We start from the raw sequence: 17,254 nt of genomic DNA, 5'->3' as shown, positions 1-17,254 counted from the left end.
TGAAACCACAATAAACACAATAATCTATAAAATAATATATTAATATAATTACATTGTTTACAATTTGTTTGTTGGTATGAAGGTTACTAAGAAAAACTAAATAACTTAAATCTAATCCATACTTAAGCTGATTGAGCAACCACGTATATCGATCAGCTTATGTTCCTGCATAGAACATCAATAACTCGATTAACATATAAGCCAAACTCACAAAAGACTAGTTACTGCACATTTTTATAAGTCTTCCAAGCGAATTAATATGTAACAACAATAATGTAAAAGAATTTATAGTCTCTCTATGCATAAAAAGAAAATCATACGATAAAAAATAAGGAGAAATTTTACTTAATGGAAGCTAGAAAATTAATATTATTGAATTAATAAACATTATTATGTATAAAACATAATAGAAAATTAGCAAATGATGTATGTTAGCCAATTAATTCTGGTATTTAGCTTACACATTTAATTATATAGTTAGATCGATTTCTTCTAGAATCAACTACTGGCCAAGAAGAAACAAGTTGCAATGTAGATATAGATAATTATTATGAAATCACAAGAACCATACCATTATAAACTGGTGCTACAAGAATTTATGCATGGAGATTAACAGGAAAACATTACAAGTTATATATCAAAACATAGAACATATATAGTTGACTAGGATATATGTTTCTAAGTAGAGGATGCCATCATCACATAAAATCAATAAACATTTTAAAAGAAAAATGCTTACCATGAAAACTCATGTGAAATACTATCGCAACAAATCTTGTAGAAATGATTAAATCAATGGCTTCCAAGATAGAGTTGGGAATGATATCAGATAGGTTGACAGACTATCTACACAAGAATAACAAAAGAAATTAGATAATAATTGTGAAAAGCACAAAGCATAGCATAGTAGATACTAAAACAAACTGAACACTTGCCTCTGAATAACAAACATTTATCAACCCAGAGATATTAGTAGCTTTAGGGATTGTAGTCCAATCAAATGTACCAAGAACTATTTAACTTTCCATGGATATGAATAGTTATAGATTACAGAACACAGCTTTGTATATATTCCATTTATCTCCTCAATCTTCATTAGCTAATGAACATCATTAAATCTAGATATAAATATAGTTGCATATGACACAAGATGATCTGATAAAATTAAAATTGAGTGGGATTTCACTTTATCATCCAACAGTAATCATTTATCAAGTAAGATTTATATTGTAAATAAAAGTAACCATAGTACATCCCTATTGACACAATCAAGTTCAGAACACAAACAAAGTGCAGAGCATCAAACATCAGATTGCATCAATGAACGTAATCAAAGTATTATCAGCAATTGTTTTATGTGTGATTATGAACAAGGACTGTCGTTTAATTTAATTTAAAAATGAAGAAAAAAAGAACTTTGCACCAACAGAACTATACAATGCTTTGGTTTGGATAATGGATTCATTAAAGTTGGAGCACTCACCTCATGCGACACTTTTGTAAACCAAACACTCATCAGTCCTACGACGTGGAAACATGGCAAATAAATTGCATATCATCTAACAATGTGAATTTTTAAAAACAAAAAAAGTCATTCAGAAATAAGATGAAATTAAGAAAAAGGTTACCTTCAGATTTGGAATTTAGGTTATTGAATGAATGAAATTGACAGCGATCCCTCTCCAGGTACGATGACAGAGAGAAACGGAGGAGTAATATAATCAATCAGTGACTATTGTTGAGCCCAGAATCGAAAATTAAGAACCCTAAGTCGATTACAAAAAGCAAAATTAAAAGTAATTGTAGATAAAATCCCTCTTTATTGATTTTTCTCTTGGTTCAGAGATCTCATAGGAGAAACAGTTACGCTTCCCATTCTCATTATATCCAAAGAAGTAGAAAATAAAGAGAGAAAGACAGAGCAAATACCTTAAATTGGAATTGCAACTAAAAGAAAACAAAATAAAATAAGAAATTCTTATGTCCTGGAAGTTTATTTTTATCGTCCCCAAAATAATATAGGATGTTCACTCAAGTAATCGTCCCCAATTAATAAATTTTAAGGGAATAGGGGACTGCAAATATTTTCGTCCCCAAATAATTATTATGCAAGATTTCGGGGACCATTTTCTAATAGTCGTCCAAACAGTCCGTCCCCTTAGCTCTCCAATTTTGTAGTGTACTTCATAGATTATAATTTTAAAAATAGTATTAGAAGATTTATTTTTAAATTGTAATACTTACATTTTTAATTATATATATATATATATATATATATATATATATATATATATATATATATATATATATATATATATATATATATATATATATATATAGTATATATATATATATATAGGTTTTGTTTTATTTATGTTAGTTTATAATTTTTAAAACCGCAATCAAAATAAGGGTTAATGTTAAAAAAATCACGAATTTTACACGTTTTTCATTTTAATCACGCGGTTTAAATTTTCTCATTTTCATGCACGAACTACCACTTTTTTCCAAATTCATGCACCACTACTAGAAAACAGGACATTAGCGACGGATAAACCCGTCGCTAATGCCCCACATTCCGTCGCTAACAGCAGTTAGCGACGGAATTGCGACGGACTATGTCCGTCGCAACATTTTTGGTCGCAAAACAAATTAGCGACCAAAATTGTATTCCGTGGCAGATTTAGCGACGGATAACCCGTCGCTAAATTCACCAGAAACCGTCGCGAAATGGCGACGGATATATCCGTCGCTAAACTGTCCAATTTGGAGACAGAATGGGCACGTTTGGCGACGGATATATCCGTCGCCAAATCCAGAACTCTAGCGACGGATTATGTCCGTCGCCAAAGTAGCCAAGTTTGTCTCCGATTTGGCACGTTGGCGACGGATTTATCCGTCGCCAATATTTGAAATCCGTCGCCAATTTATGGTTTTTCGGCAGATTTATGCCATTTTTCGCAGTTTTTTTCCCTGTCGTTTCAAATCCGGTAAATACAGTAATTAAAATTCATTTACGGATAACAATTAATAGAAAGTTGACACTGAATATATAGATAAATATCAAAATACACATAACGTCGTCTAAAAGAAAAAAATACATAATTAATTCTGAATCGTAATCTAACAGGACACTACAAATCTGTAATGTCATCACGGTCTGGTGGGGGAGCGGGAAACTGTGGCTGATACTCTGGAGGAAGATTAGGCATCATCCTTGCTATCTCCTCTCGGATAAGCTGGGCCATTGCCGCTTGGTGCTCACGCCGTTGCTCTGCCAGTTGTTGACGATTTTGCTCCGCTAACCTCTGCTCAACCTCTCACAGGCCCTCCTGAATGCCTGTCTGCACACGGCGCTCGATGTCCTCGTCCGCAAGATGTGTCTACCTAGAAGAGCTGCCTCGCTGCGCCCTGCTGCTACTGGGGGCCGCATCCTGCTACTCGCCGACCCTAAACCGTACACGCGGTGCTTCTTATTGACACCCTCGATGTCCAGAAACAGTTGGGTCTCATCCACCTCAGCTGGACTCGTCGAGCTACCCTCTCCGGTCGGCGACTGAGTCGCAGCAGCCAGCCTCTCAGCAATAGCGTCCTGCAAAACAGTTAAAAAACATATCAGTTCAGGTTAATGACAAATAAAAAAGCATAACATATGAAAAGTAATTCAAATTGTTAACGAAATTTCGGCAGCATTTCTTTTATAATATGAGCATCACCCATTTTTCAGGGAAATCCTGCAAGAAAATTACAATATATAACCCAAACAACAAACACTTTCAATCTAATTAAGTATACAAACGTCAAGTCTACACAACTTATATACTTAAAGATTTAATCCAAATATATTTAACAAGTACAATATATATATTCAGCACTGAAGCCTAAATCTAATTAATAGATTTATGAATTTATAAGAACTTACAGTCATGTTCTGAGCCCGCTTGTCTACAGGCTTCTTCTCACCCTTCGTGGAGTGAATGCGAGTGTACAGCTCCGTCGCACTCGGGTTCCGGCCGAGCTCCTTAGCCTATTAGAAAAAATATGATTAAATAAGTTCGAAAATAAAGAAAAAACATAATTTTACTTACTGAATTTAGAAACATACCATCACGTCCATATGCTTGAGAGCTGAGCGGGATCCCCCGGTATGACGGACCGGTCCAGTACCGGCGCCCGCCGGCTCGCTCATCCGGTTTGCCCGGGCTATCTCCGACTTCTTCTTCTCCGCCTCTGTGTCCCAGAAGGCATTCCAGGCATCCCATATGTCCTGGCCCACAGATTGATGCTTCTGCTTTTTGGACTTCATTTTATGGACGTTGTCTTTGTAGCGGGTAGCTGCGTGGGTCATAAAGACCTGTCTGATGAGCTCGTCGCTATAGACAGAACTATCCCACCAGAATTCTTTCTGCAACAGTAAAAACGTATGATGTGAGTTAGTTTTTCACGAAAATCAATACGTAAATGTATTAACTTTAATTTAATTACCTGGAACTCCTGGAAATAGAAATCCCTCTGATCCGCAGTCAGAAAGCGCCATGCATAGCCAGTCTCGAACCAGCACTTCCTGAAAATCTCTCTGATGGCACGAGAAACCGGCCCTGAGTCCAGCAACAAAGTCCTGTGATTTGATTAGCATAAATTAGTTTACATATAAATTAATTACATATTATGATATCATTACAAACTAAACAGTAATCAAACCTGCTAGGGTCTGGGTGAACCCTCGCCCTGCCCTGGTCGTCCAGAATAGCCGGGGGCTCGCCAGGCTCACGCTGCTGCCGAGGCTGAATAGGTCCTCCGGTCTCCAGCTGTTGTTGCTCCTCAGCAACGTCGGTATCGCCAACAACAGGGTCATCTCCTCGTCCGCGTCCTCGACCTGTGCCACGGCCTGAGCCAGTGCCACGGCCTGAGCCAGTGCCTCGACCCCTCATACCTGTACATACGTCAATTTTACATGTTCCACAACCAACCAACACATTATATAAATTAAGAAATATTTCGTGAAACATAAAACTAATAAATATTAATTAAAATTCAACGAGTATACACTTAAAAAATGTAATACAAAAAAATTACTAAACTACTAAAGCTCTTCGCTTTCATCTTCGTCTGATGAGGATGCGATGAACTCATCTTCTGTTTCTTGTTCAGGAGGCATAAACAACGCATCTTCTTCAGCTTCTCCATTTTGATCAGCTAAATATGTCGGATTGTCGTCTGTTGCAACAATGAGAGGATTTTCTTCTATGTCATCTTGAAAAGCCGGGACAATCCCCTCGGGCATGTCAAGTTCTGATCGTGCCTTTATTCTGCAAACTGCCCACCAATTTAATTTATCCCTTCTTTTACTCGGATATGGTAGGTAATGAACTTGATCGGCCTGTTCGGCTAAGATGAAAGGTTCATACTTATTGTATCTCTTTCTGTTATTAATATCCACCATGTTGTATTTTTTGTTACTAATTGTGCCAGAATTGTGCGCTGGGTCGAACCACTCGCATTTAAATAAGACAGTCGTCTTCATTGGAAGCGCCGGATACTCCAACTCAATTATGTCTGTCAAAACTCCATAAAAGTCATTTTCGTTATCGACATATTGAGTTCCCTTCACGCAGACTCCACTATTCATCGTAAGTTGTTCCTCCCCATACGCTTGAGTCTGAAACTTGAATCCGTTTACCCGGTACCCCTTAAATGTTTTGACTGATCTAAGAGGTCCTTTGGCGAGACTAAGAATGAAGGGATTAGTACAGACAGTTGGATTTTGAACCTGTAGCGTAAAAGTGTATTGTAAATCGGAACTTTATACTGAAATAATCGAAATATAATTTTTAAAATACTTACATATTGTTGAAACCAGTAGGCAAAGTCACTCTCAAACTTTGCTTCAATTTGCGAGGTGCTGATATCGGGGTTTCCTCTCCGCAACTCGCCTTCGAAAATCCTTAAGTTAATAAGAAATCAACAATTAGACTCTGAATCGTTATTATTATTTACATTAACATCTGTATTAAAGCTTACTCTCTGTAATTTTCAATTTCTGAACAATTCAACAGAACATATGTCCGGGCAGCAACAATCTCGGCATCTTCAAGATATCTCTTTCGACAAGCACCCACTGATTGCCCGTGAGGCTTGAAAATAGATAGTCTGTCAACATTGTCGTCGACTTCAATGTCACAAACTTCATTTCTCTGCAGCCGCTCAGGTATCATTGGGTCACCTTCTGAAAAGTAATAAGCTGCAAATTTTGCGGTTTCTTCATTCAAGTATCCGCTACTGATGCTTCCTTCTACCCTCCCTTTATTGGACACTTTTTTTTTCAGTTTTCTCAAATATCTGATTCCACATGCCACAGTTAGCAAACATTACATGTTAATACACAGTATTGAGAAAATTCAGTAACATTACCTTTCAAATGGGTACATCCAGCGATACTGAACCGGCCCTGCCATCATAGCTTCGTACGGTAGATGTACGGGTAGATGTTCCATGGAGTCAAAAAAGCTGGGCGGAAAAATACGTTCTAGCTTGCACAGTATCTTTGGGATTTCCAGCCTCATACGTTCAAGATCTTTCTCTGTTAGAGACGTGGAGGTTAACTCACGGAAAAAGATATTCAGCTCTGTTAAAGGCTCCCACACTTCCTTCGGTAATAGCTCACGGAGAGCGATTGGCAGAAGTCTTTGCATAAAAATGTGGCAGTCATGACTTTTCATTCCATGCATCTTCAAACTGATTGTATCGACACATCTGGACAAGTTAGACGCATAGCCATCTGGAAACTTTATTAACTTAATCCACTCGAGTAAAGCCTTTTTTCCGTCCCTGTCCAAAGCATACATCGCCTTAGGAAATCTCCCAGTTATCGGATCTTTTGCTAACTCAGGCCGATCACATATGTCATTCAACTCTTCCCTAGATTTTGCATGGTCTTTCGTTTTCCCGGGAACATTTAGTACCATGTTGAAAATGTTGACGAATATGTTTTTCTCAATGTGCATGACATCGAGATTGTGACGAATGAGATTTGTTTTCCAATACGGCAAATCCCAAAAAATGCTTTTTTTATTCCAACCATAATCTGTCGACTTTGCAGCATTATTTTTCTCAGCCCCAATTTCATATGCCTTCATAAAACCCAGATTGTCCACCTCTGCCAGCAATTCTTCTCCGGTTTTCGGCTGTCTGAATTCTTGATTTACGGTTTTCCCTTTACGGAAATGAGTTGTGTTACGACGGTACGGGTGACCACGAGGCAAGAACTTTCTGTGGCAATCAAACCACGACTGTTTTCTACTCCCTTTAAGCGTAAAAGCAGCGGTATTTTCCATGCAGTGTGGGCAAGCCAATCTCCCAGATGTGCTCCAGCCAGACAACATGGAATAAGCGGGAAAATCATTAATTGTCCACATTAGTGCCGCTTTCAATTGAAAATTCTGTCGCCTATGAACGTCGAATGTCTGGACTCCAAATTCCCACAGTTGGATCAGCTCAGCTATTAACGGCTGCAGGAATATATCCATTTGGTGTTTAGGATTTCGAGGCCCAGGGACAATAACAGTTAAAAACATGAACTCATCTTTCATACACATCCCTGGGGGGAGATTGTAGGGTGTCAAAATGACTGGCCATGATGAATAATTCTGCCCGAAGGCCCCAAATGGTTGAAACCCATCAGTACACAGGCCTAGTCTGACGTTTCGAATTTCTCCTGCATACTCTGTATGCAATTCACTGAAATGTTTCCACGCCGGAGAGTCTGACGGGTGACACATTTTTCCATCAACCATCTCGTGTTCTGCATGCCACGTCATATGCTTGGCGGTGGCTATAGAAGCGTACAACCTCTGCAGTCTCGGAGTTATAGGAAAATAAAACATTTTCCTATAAGGGACGTTAACTCGTCGTTTCACAGAATTTCCTTTAGGGGGCGGTTTCCACCGTTCGTGATCGCAAATTTTGCATCGTGTTAACTCCGCGTCTGGCCCCCAATAAATCATGCAGTTGCGAAAACAGCAATCGATAACTTCAACCGGCAATCCAAGACCTCTAACTATCTTTTTGATTTCAGCAAAGTTCTTTGGCATCTTGTTGTTCTCTGGGAGCAGCTCTTGTATAAATTCGGTCACATCATCTACTAAAGCTACTGACCCACTATGTCGACATTTGATGTCTAACATTTTAGCAGCTGCAGACAAGGGAGAGTGTTTGCTATTACCGGGGCATACAGGTTCTTCGGCCGCCCGCATCATATCATAAAAATGCTTCGCTTCATTATTCGGTTCCTCCTCCGTGAACACTACTTCTGGACCGGCAGCATCGATAACCATTCTCTGAACGGAGCTGAACTCGTCACCCCCCTCATATTCCATGTCAACGTCATACTCCGGTAGCTCTGCAACGGGACGGGGATTTAAAACATTTCCCTCACCATGAAAAACCCAGACTTGATAATCTTTGACAAACCCTTTCTGCAAAATGTGAAGCTTGACTGTTTCGACATCCCGATAACTCGTATTTTTACATCCTGTCCTTGGACAAGGACATTTAATCTCAGCCCCACTCATACACGCAGGATGACGTAAGGCGAAATTCACAAACTCTTGTACGCGCTCGTCAAAACCTGGGTACAACAACCCGCCCTGGAGCCGCCTATACATCCAACTTCGGTCTGATTCCATTTCTGTAGCACGGATAATTAGGAGGGGTTTTCGCTCGAAAATAGCAAAGTCAATGTAATTGACTGCTTTAAAGGTATGGACCTATCCCATTCGCAAAACTGACGCCCCTTAACTCGGCCACGATATATGCCTAGCAACGGCGAAAATATTCGGCAGCCTTCCGGCGTCGTTCTCCTTCAGTGCGATATTTAGCATATGTGGTGTAACGCTAATTATATATTCCGCGAGGAATAAGCGTTACATAACATATACTATACATCCACCCGGAGAACAAACGCTGGAAAACAACCGAATATTTTTCTACCGCTACTAGACATATATATTTTTCGTGATCGAGTTACGGGAGGACCAATTTTGCGAACTGTACAAACTGTACAATCCCGTGTCGTTCAATCGCTTGAACACACGGGACGGGAACTCTACGGCTAGGTTTACGATTTTATTGGGTGGGAATAAAATCGAGGTCATTTTAGGTTTAAACAGCTTATAAATTAACTAATTAATTATAAATGAAAATAAAAATAAAAATAATAACGGTACTTACTTGTTGTAGAGCAGAACCGCAACAGATATTAAAGAACAATAAAGAATGTCGAGCCGCTGCAACACACTAACGGATATCACACCTATCACGCAATAAATATATTAAATTTCTAGAAAAAATTGGGCAGCACTTCCCCTAAAAATGAGCATCACCCATTTTTCAGAGAAGTCCTGCAAGCAAATTACAATCCACAAACCGCAATCTACATCAAACAACTAATTGTCCTAAATAACAATTAATTAAATTACCGAAAATTAAAAATAATTATGTGACCTAATTAAACAATTATTTAACCTAATTAAACAAAAAAATCAAATTAAACATTTGAATAACAAGTTAATCTAAACCAATATAAAAAAGCTTTACTAAATATTATTATTAACTAGAAAAATTATATTTAAACTTAAACACATTAAATTAATTATAATAATTAATTCACCTAAATTACATTTGCAAAGTTATGGGTTTAATTAACCTAACAAATTGTAATTAACAATTTTAATCTAATTTAACCTAACAAATTATATATATAGTAATAACATTAATTAACTAACCTAATTTTAATTTTAACTAACCAAAATTTTAATTAATAATCTATACTAACATACTAGATTAATCTAATTGAATTAACTAAAATCTAATTAACCAACCTAATCTAACAATCAACTAACCTAATTAAATAATTTAATAAATTCATTATAAATTAACAAATTAATACTAACCTTAACAGTGGAAGCCGGAGAATGCAGCGGCACCGGAGGAGGCAGTGGCAGCCGGAGGAGGAGCGGCGGTGGCAGTGGTAGTGGAGGAGGCTGCCAAAAAAGAGAAAAAAAAATTAAAAATTAAAAAACCAATTATATTTATAATGAAAAGCTAATAAATAAAACCAACCTCGCCGGAGGAGGAGCAGTGGCAGCCGGAGGAGGAGAGGAGCGGCGGCAGCAGTGGTGGAGAAAACGGTGGAGGTGGTGGGCGTTTCCAAAAAGGGGAGAAAACGGTAGGGTGGTGGGCGTTTCAAAAAGGGGAGAAAACGATGGCCGGAGGACAAAAGGCAGAAGAAAAAATCGGTGGCCGGAGGAAAAACTGTAATTGAAATCAAAAATGGAGAAGAAGAAGAAGCGTTCTGCTTCAAATAGGGTTTCCTTTTTAGCGACGGACGCAATCCGTCGCCAAAAAAGTAAATCCGTCGTAAATTGGTAAGTGAAACGGTGCGTTTCATTTACCTAGCATTTAGCGACGGATACAAGTTATCCGTCGCTAAATATTAGCGACAGATAACTTCATTCCGTCGCTAAACGGTAAAATGAAACGATGCGTTTAATTTTGTAACACTTTAGCGATGGATTGAACCAATCCGTCGCAAATTTTCACCAAAAATTTGGCGCATTCCTTTCCCTCCAAATTCCCGCCATTTTGGCGACGTATTTGCGACGGATTATCCGTCGCTAAAATGGCGGGACTTCACCCGCCACAGAAATTCACATATTGGCGATGGATAAAGCACCGGTCGCTAAATCCGTCGCTAAAACAGCGATTTCGCGACGGATCCTTAGTCCGTCGCTAATTTCCGTCGCGAAATCGCTGTTTTCTAGTAGTGCACGGTGCTCAAGTGGCACTCATTCATTGGTATAAAATGACCTCCACCTCAGCGAATTACGCCAATGGACTCGTGACACCTCAGCACCGTGCATGAATTTGAAATAAAGCGGTAGTTCGTGCATGAAAAAAAGAAAATTTAAACTACGAGATTAAAATGAAAAAACATGTAAAATTGGTGAATTTTAATGACATTAGCTCTCAAAATGATAATAAATTTTGTTATTTTTGCCAATTAAAATCAAAACAATAATTATTCAAACTAGAATATTTGATTTAGTTTGGTTTGGTTGAATTTGTTTAACTTGATACTGATTGATTTGATTTATATTGTACAACCCTACTTAAAAGCAATCTTTTAAACCGAAATTTTAGCTAAACCAGTTTAGCCATTGAATCACAGTTTAATCATCTTCTGAACCGCTTGAACATTATAAAATTATGTAAATTGGTCGGTTTTGCGGTTCATCAATTTTTTTCATTATAATGTTTTTTTTGTTTCAAAGCAATTGAACTATATTTTCGATTTATAAGAGAAATCAAATCAAAATTTATAGTCGAATTAGTTGAACCAGAAGGTACATCCAAATTTTTAAATTAAAAGATTGATTAATTGTGAACTTGTTGTTTTTTTAGAAAACAAAATATATGCTTTTTTTTTATTTTTAAGTTTCAGCAAGCTATTTTTTCATAATACAAATTCAAAAATAAATTACGTTTTACATTATATGATTATATCATATAATGTCTAAGGCAAAATCATAATAATATTATACATAAAAAAAACATTACATTTAATACGAAAATATTTATATACACTGATTTATCACAAAATTAAATATATTTAAAATTTAAAAATGTTTTTTTTTTGTTAGTTTGTACCTCTACTTTTTTCCAACGTGATATATGATAGAACTAAAAGTTAGGGCACATGGTGGGAACCATAGGAGAAGGTTAGTAGAATTGTCTCGTGAATCATTTGTAACGTTGTTAGCTTGTTATGTCGTCAATTGGTGTCTCGTGACATCAGATCGCGTTAACATTTGTGTCACCATCGTCGCTCACCATGTCTCTTACAACAATTGCTTATGTATGGTTGGTCTTCTTAAATCTATCGAAAATCTATAGCGATTGTTCGGGTTTTATAATTAATTTTTTGTAGATTTAAAATTTTAAAGAGTTTTCTATCTAATCTTATCCAATCCCATGAACAAAAATAATCGGAGATACTAAACTTCAACGGATCTAATAATTTTAAGGTGTAAATCGGAAGTCCTTTGTACTCAAAAACTTACGCACACAACGGGACTTTTTTCATCGTTTGTTGCCTAAGACAAACTTAGCGAGATCCACGGCTTGAGTCTTTTTATTTTCGATTAATTTTACTTGATGCCTTTATTGTTTATTATATCTTTCGTAGAATAAAGTTAGAAAGATCATATTGTAAACTTTTGTCATATAATTTTTTTAATTGTATTTTGATCTTGTGTTGAATTCTAATTTTAAAAGAAGAAAAATTTTATATTTTTTTATTTTTTATGTAGTTCCTCTCTGGTTTATTTTGTTTATATTGATACAGTTACTTGTATTCTCATAAATTAAGAATCGAAGATAGATTTAAATCATTTCGACTTAAAGATAGAATTGTTTATGAATTATAGTAGTGTTACTTTATAAAATATTTTATTTTATTTTATTGTCTTTCATTTTGAAAGTTTCATGTTATTTTTTTGTAAATAGTTCTTTTTCATTTTTTATGAAGAGTTTGTTAAGTGGTAGTTGGATTTTGATGTCATGACTGAAGTTTTTGCTATTAGGAATCAGTTTGCTAATAATAAAAAAATTGATCAAAAACTGCAAACTTTCATAATTTATTGCTCTCTCCATCCCAAATTGATAGGCAGCTTAGGACAAACACGAGTACTAAGAAATTTAAAATTCTCAAGAAAAAATGAGTTAATATATGAAAAAATATCATGTTTACCCTCATTTAATATAGTGATAATTTTTGTCTTTTTATGAGTTTTCTTGTCTTTTTAAGATATTCTGTATAATTTATGAAGATATATGAGTCAATTATTTAGTAAAACAAATATCTAATACCTATAATTTGGGACAAAAATTTGAAATGGTGCCTATCAATTTGTGATGAATGGAATATTTATCTTTGTAAAAAGATTTGTGAATGGGGAATTATATGTTAACAAAAATTGTACGTTTTATTTCAAGTCATCGAATTAATTTTGAATTTTCTAAAACTTTTACAAATGGAACCATTTTGAATTCGATTTAATGATATTTTATAAATTTAAAAAACAAATTCATAGAAAGTCATTATCATAAGATTATAGTTAGTATTCTAAAACATAATATAATTAATAAAAAATTACTTTTAATGTTTTATATAATTAATAATTTAAATATTATTAAAATTTAAAATATTTACCTTTTCATTGATATGTTCCAATAGATTAGTGAAATGTAAATTTCTTTTATAATAAGATACAATATTTTAAATTTCTTTTTTTTTATGTGTGAAATTTTATTTTTTAGCAACGAATTTTTTATCGTTGTTAAATAGTTATATTCAAAAGCAACACAAATTAAATCGTCGAAAAAATATATTAGAATAACTTAATTAGTTGTTATAAAATAATTATATATAAAAACAGTATTAAATAAGCAGCTAATTAAAAGTATAATTTTTGTAATAATTTTATTAATCATTGTTAAATAATATTTTTGAAAATAATATTAAATAGTCTTCATAAAAAAAATTATAAAAATATATATTTTGAAAAAAAATATTTTTTATTTACAGACTTCATAGTCATCGTAATATATCGTTACTAAAAGTTAATAGTTACATTTCGTAGTGTGAATGCGGCCATGTTTGGTTCATGAAATAGGTGCGGAATGGAATAACTATTCCGTATAAAATGAAATTTTTTTATTTTGATTCATGAAATAGATATTCCACGGAATTGTTATTGCATGATTTTGTGGAATAAGTATTCCTTTCAAAAACTAAAGAATAGCATTCCTTATACAATAGCTATTTTAGAATTTCATGCTATTTCATTTCATGAACTAAACATGGCTTAAATGTATTTCATAAATTAAAAGAAGTGCTACATCAGACTTTTTTTGTTATTTTCCTAAGAAGGATAGGCACCACATCCTCTCTTATCCACCATACAATGACAGTTTATGCAGGGGGTGTTTGCATGCTAAAATTTTTAAAATTTTTGTATGTGTGTCAGCATAAAATTGTCTTTTAAAATATGTGTTTGCATGCTAAAAATTATAATTTTTTTGTATGTGTGTCAGCACAAAATTGTCTTTTAAAATATTACATTAAATTCCAGTGGTTTTGAATGAACAGTTTATGATTAGATTTAAAAACAAAAAACAAAAAAAAGAGTATATGATTTTCTATTTTTTCAAATAGAGGCTATTGTAGGATTATTGTTTTTCTTTCAAATTCATCAATTTCATTAAATCAAATTTGAAATAATTACATTTATAAAAAATTAAATTCCGATGATCGATCATAAAACAGATAATTTACATTAAATGTGTTGTTTGATTCTCATATCTATTTATAAAAATAAAAATAATTTGTCAATAAAGTACAGTACTCAGTCAAATTTCACCGGTTTATTGATTTTTGATATCAAAAACTATAGACATAACATCTGATTCAATCGTCACCTGACAAATTCTTCATAAAAAGAAACAAACCTTTCACAAATAAAAGAACAACAAATAATAAAAAATTAATTTTAAAAAAAAAACTAATATTGCTCATAAATAATTACATCTTTAATGTTGAAAGGTCTTAAATCCATCTTCGGTTCTTGAAATTTGTGATAAATTGGATTTGATATGCGCTTCGTCGATAAATTTTAAATCATCAAGACCAAAATCAAAAAGAGTTGACTATTTATTAAATTTTATATAATTAAAGCAATATAGAAAAAAAAATCTAGCACCAACGTAAAATTAAATTATTAATGGCAGTAAAAAAAACTATAAAAACTATAGGCAGTTAGGTTTTTTTAAAAGGTTGAATTTAGTAAGTCGGATATGGATCCTACAAACAATGTATTTAACTTGTTTATTTTAAAAAAAAAATCAAACTATGAAACATACCAATTCAATATCTTTAATTTATTTATTTAAATATGTTGAATATAAATTATATAAACACGACATTTAATAATTTATATAAATTAACGGTAACCACATAGACATAAATCATTTTATCGCAGTGGCATATGGATGTCTGAATGGTGGGGTCCATAAATGCCATCTTTTAATAAATTAATAAATTATATATAATATACTTGTGTATTTTAATTTTTAAATAAACAGATTCATATTTTTAATAAAAATATCTAAATAAAGTTTTATGGATTTATCAAATTTGGTTAATAAAATAATGAAAGTATTATTCAATTTACATATTCTTTTAATAATTTAATAATTTTTTAATAACAAATTAAACTCTTTTAAAAATATAACGGTTCCATGTTTAGCCATAAATTGTTATAAACTGTTCAAACTGCCATAATAGCCATGCTTCTGATCCTAAAAAACATGTTTTATGATGTTTTATACGTTCTTTATGCACATATTTTGATTATATGTTATTCTAGACCTTTAATTATGTGTTTCTGTCGACTTTACATTCTTTTTAGGTCAAAACCAAACCGTCTTGACCAGGGTTGATCTGAAACCACCGCCAGATTAAAGTGGCGCCATCGTCACTCAAAGTGGCACCGTTGTTCTTCATACGCAGACACTCCCAAATCTTTGTTTCCAATGATAATCGTGTTTTTGTGTTTATATTTTCGTCTGAGCTTAAAATTGAGCCCTGTTTGAGCTAACGATTTTGTAATTAGTTGTAAGATATTATTCTGTATTTATATTGTCATGTCCTAGTCAGCATCGACCTACCAAGTCATTTTTGTGGACTGCCACGTCATTTTTGTGGACTGCCACATAATCCGATCCATAAAGCCCAAACTCGCTAAAGACCGGCAACTTTTAGAAGTGATTCTAGGTTTGTTTGAACTCGGAATTGACCCTAACTTGAACTAGTGGACTTGTATCGACCAAAAAAAGGAACTTCCATATTCTGATCAAATCTAGATTCTGTTCACACGGACATCTAGACAAGAGACGAGTACCAAACACTCTAGTTCTTCAAGGTTTAAAAATATCTCTAACCTTGTATATATATCAACTGATAACTGTGTATGTTTAAATGATTTAATTGCTTGCCAAAGCATTGTCCCGATCCAGATATTAACAGGCTTAATAATTTAACCACGTTAACTTATTTCCAAATCTAGCAAATCGCCTAAAAATATTATGATTGCTATGAAAATGTAAATAGTAGTTGTATAGACATTCAAGATGACCAAATTAAAATCAATCTCATATATACATCTGGTTTAGGCCTTATGCATACAAAATGACTAAGACCTACCATTGTTTATTACATGATAGAAACTCGAGATTAAATGCTTGTTTAGAAGTATTTACTATATGCTCACATGTTAGTCCATATTGAGTCATATGCGCGTCTCATATTATTTCTAGCTTTTCATCTACTAGCTTCCTAGAATTTTTTTACTTTCTAGTATATTATCGTATGGACTACATGTATAATATAAATGAGATATACCGCATATGCCTTGTGGATGAATACAATCGATAAGCCAAGTACAAGAGTTTTGGTAGTGTCCATCAAACACTGTCTTTTGCTCTGATGCACAATGCACGATGATCCCACTCATAAGCGTGTGAGGGTTATCTAGTCGGTGAAACAGGCATTTCCTAACTTAACTAGGTGGCAACTCCATTTTTCAAAATCTAACCAAATCTGAAGTCAGTCAAAAGTCTGGGCGAGTAACCACCAAAATCCACTCCGCTCACAAGTACATACAACAAACTAAGAAACATACAAACACTATTGTCAATGTAATATTAAAATTAATTAATTTTGATACATTTTGTCGTTTTTATCTTTAAATTGTGTTAATTAATAAAAAACAATATACTGAAATTATATGTAGATATACTAAATTGTACTTAAAATACACAAAGAGTATACAAAGAAAATAACAACAACAGTAGCTGCAGAAAAAAGCAGCAGCTGTAGAGAAAAATAGAAAACAACAACAGCAACAACAACAACATAAAAAAACAACAACACTTCACAATAAAACTAAGCAATTCTATAAAACTGAAATTGATTGAAATCGATTTCAATCAATTGTAAAAGTTTAATTAAAAAAAATAAAACTCATTAAATTTGTAATTTCATAAACAATTCAAAAGACATAAAAAAAAAAAGAAATTTACGGAGATGAAGAGAAAAAAATGGAGATGAATCATGATGGGTAGGCAGCAGAGATGA

At 33.9% G+C, this 17,254-nt stretch overlaps 1 long non-coding RNA gene across 2 annotated transcripts; it reads right to left on the bottom strand.

Annotated features, from left to right (window-relative positions):
* LOC130015393 (uncharacterized) lies at window positions 1-1,936 on the bottom strand. Of its 2 annotated transcripts, XR_008790561.1 has the most exons (4): window positions 1,629-1,936; window positions 1,484-1,521; window positions 740-846; window positions 1-165 (listed from the first exon to the last, which is right to left on the bottom strand). It is a non-coding gene; the product is annotated as an uncharacterized LOC130015393 (long non-coding RNA). The 2 variants fall into 2 exon arrangements; XR_008790560.1 differs by having other exon boundaries at window positions 1,484-1,936.
* Between the last annotated feature and the right edge of the window lie 15,318 nt (window positions 1,937-17,254).

The sequence above is a fragment of the Mercurialis annua genome, linkage group LG4, assembly GCF_937616625.2.
Source record: "Mercurialis annua linkage group LG4, ddMerAnnu1.2, whole genome shotgun sequence".
NCBI lineage: Eukaryota > Viridiplantae > Streptophyta > Magnoliopsida > Malpighiales > Euphorbiaceae > Mercurialis > Mercurialis annua.
The sequence above is the reverse complement of the archived record's forward strand: the minus strand, read 5'-3'. Positions and strand labels throughout refer to the sequence as shown.